Raw genomic sequence first — 9,338 nt, 5'->3', positions numbered from 1 at the left:
ACCTGTCTCTGCCCAGAAAGTGCTGGAATTAAAGGCTTCACTTGGCTGTTCTTCATGGGATGCACCAGTCGCCTGCCACTAGTGCGGACGTGCTTAGTTTTGTTGTTTTGAAACAAGGTCTTACTAGGAAACCATGCTAGCTTGATTCACGGAGACCCACCTGCTTCCGCCTCCTGTGTCATCATGGGGTTCAAGGTTAAAGCACAGGACACCACACCCAGCTGTCCTGTTGGTTTGCTTTGTCCTATTTGTGTGTGTGTGTGTGGGGGGGGTTGGGGTGTTGTTGGGGGATGGTCTGATGTATTTTGATGCTAATTACTGCTTGCTGTCTTTGTGACCCACCTTTTGCTTAATAAAAAGCCATTCCCACCTGGACAGGGTAAAGGAGATAGGTGTGGCTGGGAGAGAGAGGAATTCTAGAAAGAAGAAAAACCCCCATGAGGAGAAAGGAGAGAGACATGAGGAGAAGAGAGGAGAAGGCCACCATGAGTTAACTAGAGGAAAAACACATGGCTGGCGGCATGGATGGAGAATCCAGCCCAGATAAAGAACATTAACAAGAATATGGGATTATAGATGGGAGATTATTAGAAACAGATGTCATGGGATTAAGACAGGGCTCCCATGCCTGAGGCTCTACTATGGAAGGTAATTTAGAAGATTGATATCTGACCTGCCCCAGGTTAACTAAGGCTATTTTAAAATATAACAAGTGTCAGTGTCTTAATTGATCGCTAGCCACCCTGTGCACTCCAGAATAGCTTTCTATGGGTTCTGAAGATTCAACTCCGGCTTGCACAACATGCTGCGCCTTCTCCCTGGCCCTCCCTGGTCTGTTTTCACTGCCCAGTCCTCTCAAGTCACTGTGCTATGTGACTGGATCTTAAGATAGTCCAGACAAGTCACCCTGTGTAATATCCCAAACAGCCTCTGTCACCTCCTTCCTCGTGATTATTCATCTCACTACAACAGACTGAGCCGTGAATGAGGATGACTTCCAGGAAAGTGCCTGTTCAAGGAAGAACTCCACAGAGAAAATAGGGTAGGCCAAGACTTAAAATTCCAGATACTAGACTCAGCTTAGCTTTCAATGCCCAGCCTGTGTGCCCTTAATCTGATGCCCTTTTGCATCCTCATTCATGGAAGTAAACCTTGATGACTTGCTTGTTCTGCATGGGCCTTGGTGCAAATCCTCCTCAGACACCAGGAAAACCAAGACTCCTGCTAGAGCTGGGGTGACAGGGTATCTTTCCTCATCTCTAATACTTATGTGTCCTTTTACAGCACGAGCAAGACTAGTTCTGGAAAGAAGCTGTGTTTACAAAAGCTGAATAAAACATCAATGACTATGGAAAGGAGGGAAGGATGCAACTCTACAACTTAATTACAGTTTATCTTGGGCTATCTTTAGTCATCTAAATAGCCATCCCTTGACCCTCTCTGTCACATCCCTAACATTGTGATAAGCAGAAAAAAACCATTGGAATGTCCTAACTTAACAAAAACCTATGCTACACTAATCAAAGCTTTAAGAATGCTATTAGGGCGGGGCAGTGGTAGTGCACGCCTTTAATCCCAGCACTCGGGAGGCAAAGGTAGGTGCATCACTGTGAGTTCGAGGCCGGCCTGGTCTACAAAGCGAGTCCAGGACAGCCCAGGCTACACAGAGAAACCCTGTCTCAAAAAAAAAAAAAAGCAGCTGGGGCCTATAGCAGAGTTTCCTGATGTTTCTACCACTGTATTGGTTTTTGGTTTGTTGTTGTTATAGTTGTGTTGTCTGAGGCTGGACCCGTGGACCTCTGGCACTCTAAGCAGGAACTGAGATCTATCCCTGAGCAGCACCTAGCCCTGATTCATTTCCTGTTTTAGATGCTGAGGGAGGTGTGAAGGTCAGAGCAGCTCTGACAAGCTAGTATCAAGCATTCATCCTCAATACACCAACTAAACAGACAAGAGCAGAAAGCCACCATGAAAGAGGAACAGACAAAGGGGCCCTATGGTGTCCCCAAGACTGTTTTCAGGGTACCAACATAAGATTTAGGGTTCCTTGGTTTGTTACTTTGAGACAGGGTATCAGCTCTGGCTGTCCTGGAACTCACTGTATAGACCCAGCTGTCCTCGAACTCACAGACATCTGCCCTCCTTTGCTGAAATTAAAGGTCTGAAACACCACATCCATCAGGGTTTAGGCTTAAGTACAGAACAGGAGGTATGCGCAGCTAAACAGTCCCGTTGTGCTGTGGTCCAGTCCACCGCTGACCCATCGTTATCTCAGCTCCAGTGTCTCTGGCAAGCGGTCTGACACATGGTCAGGACTTGGTAAAATTTCTTCCTAGAAGACAAATTCTCTTTAGGTTTCTACCAGAGCTCCAGCCTTCTCCTTCTCTTAAAGGATTCCTGGGAAATTTTTAATTCTTTAGAGTCAATTGTTTTGTCACTGGTAGTGGCGTAGGGCATAGGCCAAAAGACTAGCTCTACACTGCTGCCTATGCTACAGTGGCCTAAGTTTTTCCTTTTTTTTTTTGTAAAGTCAATAAATTTTTTTTTTTTGGTTTTTTGAGACAAGGTTTCTCTGTGTAGCCTTGGCTGTGCTAGACTCACTTTGTAGACCAGGCTGGCCTCGAACTCACAGCGATCCACCTGCCTCTGCCTCCCAAGTGCTAGGATTAAAGGCGTGCGCCACCATGCCCGGCTAGTCAATAAATTTTTATTTGAGGAATGAGTCCTTTCTTTTGCTGTCCATCCCGGTCACATGTGTTCAGCATTCAGGATTTCTGAAAACAGCCCTCAAAAATGGCCCAGTGTACTTTTTTTTCAGCCCTTTATTTATTCCTTGGTTTAAATATAGCTATGACAACTTCAAGGTTCTCAGCCAGAAGATTTTGGATGATTTCTTCAATTTAAGAACCATTTTCGAGTAGGCTCCACTTGTTGACCCCAACATTTCTGAAGAGGCTGCTTATGTTCATTCCCAAGACTCAGAACATTCATCTTTGTGAAGGATATGCCAGCAAACGCTGAAACAAGGACCCACTCATGGGCATCTTCCAATTCTGACTTCAGAATCAAGAGAAACCTTTAAAAACAGAATATTCATCTAATATACTGTCTTAATGGGATAAAGTATAAATAACATATTGCTAGAATCAACCTCATCAATGTAATACTTGTGTTATCTTATATCCCTTCTTGTGCATATTAAAACTCATATTGAACAATGAGTTCTGGGTTGCAAAAGAGGATTTATTTTTGCACCTGTTTAAACTGCCTTTGTCAGCCGGGCGTGGTGGCGCACGCCTTTAATCTCAGCACTCGGGAGGCAAAGGCAGGCGGATCGCTGTGAGTTCGAGGCCAGCCTGGTCTACAAAGTGAGTCCAGGATGGCCAAGGCTACACAGAGAAACCCTGTCTCGAAAAACCAAAAAAATTTTTAAAAATTAAAAAAAAATAAACTGCCTTTGTCCACCAGTTTCGTTTTGTTTTGTTTGTTGGTTTGTTGGTTTGTTTGTTTGTTTTTGAGACAGGGTCTCTCTGTGTAGCCTTGGCTGTCCTGGAGTCACTTTGTAGACCCCGCTGGCCAACTACCTCTGCCTCCCTGAGTGCTGGGATTAAAGGCATGTGCCTTGTTTTTTTATAATTATGTGTGTACTGCTCCTCTAATAAAGACTCTAAATGAAGTCTCGGGAGTAAACCTTCAATATGAGGTTGGGTGCATCAGGGTGGTATGGCCATAGAAAAAAATAAATGTCCTTGCCACTTCCCAATTTATGTGCAATTTTGTCTTTTTTTTTTTTTTTTTTTTTTTTTTTTTTTTTTCTTCCTTTTTTTCTCAGAGCTGAGGACTGAACCCAGGGCCTTCTGCTTGCTGGGCAAGTGCTCTACCACTGAGCTAAATGTGTAATATAACTGTTTTATTCTGGTTGTTTTATTGAGACAGAATCTCACTATGCACCCCAGACTGTAGACCAAGCTGACTTGAACTCACAAAGATGCCTCACAAGTGCTGGAATCAAAGATATATACCACCACACCCAGATAGCAATTTATTTCTTATGAGTCAGACACCAAGAATATGGAAAGGTTCAATCCAAGCTGTAAAGGGTTCCCTTTATCACCCAGTAACAAGACCCTGCCTCAAAAATCCTAGATAAATAATTAGATGTGTGGGCCAGTGAGGTGTGCATGCTTGTATCTCAGTAGTTGGGAGGCTGAGGCAGGAGGATCCTAAGTTTCAGGCCAGCCTGAGCTAAACAGTGAGACCCTGTCTTAAAACAGATGCGGGGGGTGGGGGGTGGGGGTGGGAGGACCAAGGGAAAGAGAGAGAGGGCCAGGTGGTGGTTGCATATGCCTTTAATCCCAGCACTTGGGAGGCAGAGGCAGATGGATCTCTGAGTTCGAGGCCAGTCTGGACTATACAGTGAGTCCAAGATAGCCAGGGTTGTTACACAGAGACACCACTTCTAGAAAAAAAACAAAAGACAAAAACAAAGAGTACTGTCTGCTTTTCTTTGAGGCTCTGAGTTCAAATCCTGACAACCACATGTTGATTTACAACCATCTATCTATACAGGGATCTGATGGCCACCTCTAGCATGCAGGTGTTCATGCAGACAGAGCACTCCTATACATAAAATAAATAAATAACCCTTAAAAAAAAACAAAAAAAATAAAATGGAGAAGACGGGCGTAGTGGCGCTCGCCTTTAATCCCAGCACTTGAGAGGCAGAGGCAGGTGGATCGCTGTGAGTTCGAGGCCAGCCTGGTCTATAAAGCGAGTCCAGGACAGCCAAGGCTACACAGAGAGACTGTGTCTTGAAAAACAAAAACAAAAAAAACAAAACAAACAAACAAACAAAAAACCAACAGAGAAAGGGAGGGAGGAAGGGAAGGAGGGAAGGAAGAGAAAAGAAAAGAAGCTAATTGCTTGCAGACAATGCTCAAAGCACTATATAAAATCCAGGATGGTAATGCACAGATGTAATCCCAGTCTTGGGAGATAGTTGCAGTAACATCAAGAGTTCAAAGTCATTGTCAGCTACATAGCAAGTTTGAGACCAGTCTGGGCTACATAGACCCTGTCACAAAAATATTATATTTTAGCCGGGCAGTGGTGGTGCACGTCTTTAATCCCAGCACTAGGGAGGCAGAGGCAGGCGGATCACTGTGAGTTCGAGGCTAGCCTGGTCTACAAAGTTAGTCCAGGATGGCCAAGGCTACACAGAGAAACCCTGTCTCGAAAAAAACAAACAAACAAAAAAAAGCACTGGCTCTTCCAGAGGACCGAGGTTTACTTTCTAGCACCTACAAAACAGCTCAAAACTGTCTAACTCTAGTTCCAGCAGATCCAACACCCTCACACAGACATACATGCAGGCAAAAGACCAATGTACATAAAATAAAATTAAATAAGCCATTTAAAAATTTTTTTTCTACCTCAGGAAAGCCAGATCCAAAATGAGCCTGAGAACAGGAAGGTCCTGTTTCCTTTAATTTGGCACTTCACTTCAGAGAGAAATGTATTTAAAGTGGGAAAATTACAGCAGCCGTGTTACTCATTCATGAGAATGACATCACAATGGTCTCATTATTAGGATGCCAAGGTGACAGGTGATGAAGCCTAACAGTGACTCTCACCGCTCCACCTCATGGGATGCCAGTTCAGAATTAATGAACCTGAGCCCCAGGCTGCTCTTGCCAGGCCAGTGTGACTGTTTGAGCTTCCTGGCCCCCTTCAGCACAGAGCTTCACAGCACACTTCTCAACAGCCCTGCCCCGTGTGCTCAGGCTCCCCCCAAACTTTCAGTCGGTTGGGCACTATGCGCTGTACATAAGTGTTGTTCGGAGCAGTGGAGGGTAGTGGACGGGCTGGACAGACCCACAAGTCGCAGACCTGTGGAATTGTCAGAAACAGAACCTCAAGTCAGGGCTCTTAGCAAGCATTCCTGTAGTCAGGCCACACAACTAAGGAGGGCAAGTGGAAGAGGAGGCATAATTAGCATCTTCAGTTTTTTTTGTTTTGTTTTTTGTTTGTTTGTTTGTTTTGTTTTTGAGGGTAAAACCCAGGGTCCCATACATGCTAAACCCCTAAAGCCTAGTTCTTTCCTTTCTTCATTTTTCTCTCTGTTGCTTTCTTCTTCCTTCCTTTCTCCTCTCTCTTCCTCATGACAGGGTCTCATGTAGCCCAGGCTGACCTTAAGGCTTTGATATGAACTTCTGATCCTCTGATGGCCTTTAATATAAAGCAGCTATATACAGTGTATTCTTAGACCAGGCTGGCCTCGAACTTACTGTGTTCCCCCTGCCTCTGCCTCTCAAGTGCTGGGATTAAAGGCGTGTGCCACCACCGCCCAGCTATATAGTGTATTCTTTTTGTTTTGTTTTGCTTTGCTTTTTTTCAAGACTAGGTTTTTCTGTGTAGCCTTGGCTGTCCTGGACTCACTTTGTAGACCAGGCTGGCCTTGAACTCACAGCGATTCGCCAGCCTCTGCCTCCCAACGGCTGGGATTAAAGGTGTGCACCATCACCACACGGCTATACAGTGTATTCTTATCTCCTGTGGCTGAGACACTGACATCTCAGAAGCCAGGCCCTGCTGTTGTACAGGGCTGGGCAGGCATATGTCTTCTGGATACTGGCATTAGAGACAGAGCTGCATTCAGGGTCCCACCACAGCACGTGGAATAAAACACAGCTCTTGCTTCATGAAAATAAGGGTGCATTCTGAGCCAGGTGATGGTGGTCCACACCTCACAGGGCTGATCTCTTGAGTTGGAGGCTAGCCTGACCTACAGAGCATCAAGCCCCAGGACAGCCAGGGCTACACATAGAAACCCTGTCTTGAAAATCAAAGAGAGCAGAATGAATGATTGGAACACAGACTCACTTTGCCCCAGTGGCCTCTCACAACAGGTAGAAGTGGTAGGTGAACTTTTATAGTCACTAATCAAAACTCTGTAAATTAATGCATGTACCAAGTACATGGGTAGGGACATCAAGCAAGACAATTACAGCCAAGTGGGGACATGTTTGCTGTAGATCTCACGCTAGCTGATGACAGCTGTAGCCTTTGGGTTGGTGGAAGATGGTGGTCCAAGTTAGTGCACCCTAAAGGTTTTGAAACAGGCACTTAGCACTTGTTTTCACTAAAAAAGTACTGATTTTTTTACTCTGGTCCCAGAACAAGCTGAATGAAGGCCTGGGCATGGCTGCTCACACTTACATGTAATCCTAGTACTTGGGAAGGCTGAGGCAGGAGGATCACTGAGTTCCAGACCAGCCTAGACTACAGAATGAGACACCCACACCCACCTCCATCTCATAAAAACAAAACTTTTACTTTATTTATTTATATGTATGTTTGCTTGCTTTGTTTGCATGAGACAGGATGGCCAGGGCTGTCCTAAGGATCCCAAGCTGCCGTGGGACTCACATGGCTCCTCCTGTCTCTGCCTGCTGAGTGCTGGGATGAAAGGTCTGTGCCAGCACACCAACGCCACTCCAAGCCCTAAACCAAAACAGTGAGCCATCACATCATTTAGTGTCTGTGCCTTTTACTTTGGCTGCAGGCACAGACAGACAGAGACAGAGCATGACCTGGAAGGTGAGGTCACCTTGATGAGGGCACTATTTCCACAGGGATGAAGCTGCACCCTAAAGTAGAAGTCGCTATCTCGTAGGAACCAGGTGGCCTTCCCAAGTGAAGGCAGGAAGCCTGTTTTTGAACCACCTTTCAGAAATGAGGCTGTGATGGGCCTCCCGACCACACCGGAACCACATAATGTGCAGACTTTCCCGTCTGCCCCAGCCCCTCCTCTTCTTAAACCCGAAGCCCATGTCAGTACCCTGAGAATGGATCCAGAAGGCATTAGACCCCTTTGTCTGCTCCTCTTCTCTCTGAGACCACACTGAGTAAATCTCTCTCTCTCTTTGCATTTCACCATCACTTCACTCTTTAATTGATGTATGGAGACAGTAACAGCCTAGCTTGTTGAAACTGCTGAGCCTGGGTTTTTGTCCTAGTTAAATATTATTTGTTTGTTTGTTTGTTTGAAGAAAGGTCTCAGGCCTGGCATGGTGTCTCACACCTTTAATCTCAGGACTCTGGAGGCAGAGGCAGGTGGATCTCTGAGAGTTCAAGGCCAGCCTGGTCTACAAATCCAGTCCAGGTCAGCCAAAGCTACAGAGAGAAACCTTGTTTCCAAACACAAAACAAAACAAAAAAGAAAGAAAAGGGGGGCGGGGTGGGTGCCTCACTGTGTAGCCCTGGCTGTCCTGGGACTATGTAAACCAGGCTCACCTCAAATTCAGAGATCCACGTTCCCGAGTGTTGCAGGGAAAAGTTCCCCCATCACAACACCATCCAGCCACAGGGATGGTAGGGCAGAAGCAGAGGTACGCGAAACTGGTTGTTCAGACTCTGGATTTTTTTTTAATTTTAAAATTTTATTTTATTATTTGTATTACATCTCAATGGTTATCTCATCCCTTGTATCCTCCCATTCTCCCCCTATGACTGTGACTGAGGGGGACCTCTTCCCCCTGTATATGATCATAGGGTATCAAGTCTCTTCTTGGTAGCCTGCTATCCTTCCTCTGAGTGCCGCCAGGCCTCCCCATCCAGGGGATGTGGTCAAATATGAGGCACCAGAGTACGTTTGACTCTCTATACTCAGTCCCCAGAGAGAGTTTTCAGCTCAAATGTGGGTCTCTGCCTTTGGTTGGTTTACAGTGACTCACCCTATCAGCAGAAATTACCATGGAATTGGTCCCAGGGAGACTCAAGAAGAGACAGGGGAACTCAAAATCCACAGGCTAGGTGGCTGCAGCGATGGCCACTGGCTCATCACTGGAGCCACCTGGCCCAACGGAAAGAAAGCAACAGGTCACTTACTGGATCCGGCTCCAGGAGCTTTAGTCTCTAGGGTTAACTAACACATCCTATTTAACAGGAGAAAAACAGCTTCATTATGCACATATGCAGAATACCACCAAAAAACATTGCAAAGCAAGGCTGGCGTTCAGAGTCCTTCCAGTGGGGGCCTAGAGACTCCTGGTGGGGGGTAGGGGGGACGGGGGGCCCACAGAGAGACGTTTAGGAAGCAAAAGGAGAGGACTTTAGGTGTGGATAAAGGGTGTCTTGTCATGCAGAAAGCAGTTGCAGGGTGATTAAATCAGGCAAGAATTTATAGTGGTGCAAATTTCCCATCAGCAGGGCACCTTTCAGAGCTGCTCTGCAGGCCGCCTACTCTTGGATATTAGAAGCACGTTGTGCACGTACATACGTGCAGGCAAACACTCATAAAATAAGTCTTTTTTTGTTTTTTTTTCGGGTTTTTTTTT

At 45.7% G+C, this 9,338-nt stretch overlaps 1 pseudogene; it reads right to left on the bottom strand.

Annotated features, from left to right (window-relative positions):
• Window positions 1–3,178: 3,178 nt before the first annotated feature.
• On the bottom strand, window positions 3,179–3,334 carry LOC127194932 (uncharacterized; annotated as a pseudogene).
• Between the last annotated feature and the right edge of the window lie 6,004 nt (window positions 3,335–9,338).

Source organism: Acomys russatus, chromosome 10 (assembly GCF_903995435.1).
Source record: "Acomys russatus chromosome 10, mAcoRus1.1, whole genome shotgun sequence".
In the NCBI taxonomy this organism is placed as follows: Eukaryota; Metazoa; Chordata; class Mammalia; order Rodentia; family Muridae; genus Acomys; species Acomys russatus.
This window is presented reverse-complemented; position numbering and strand designations above follow the sequence as displayed.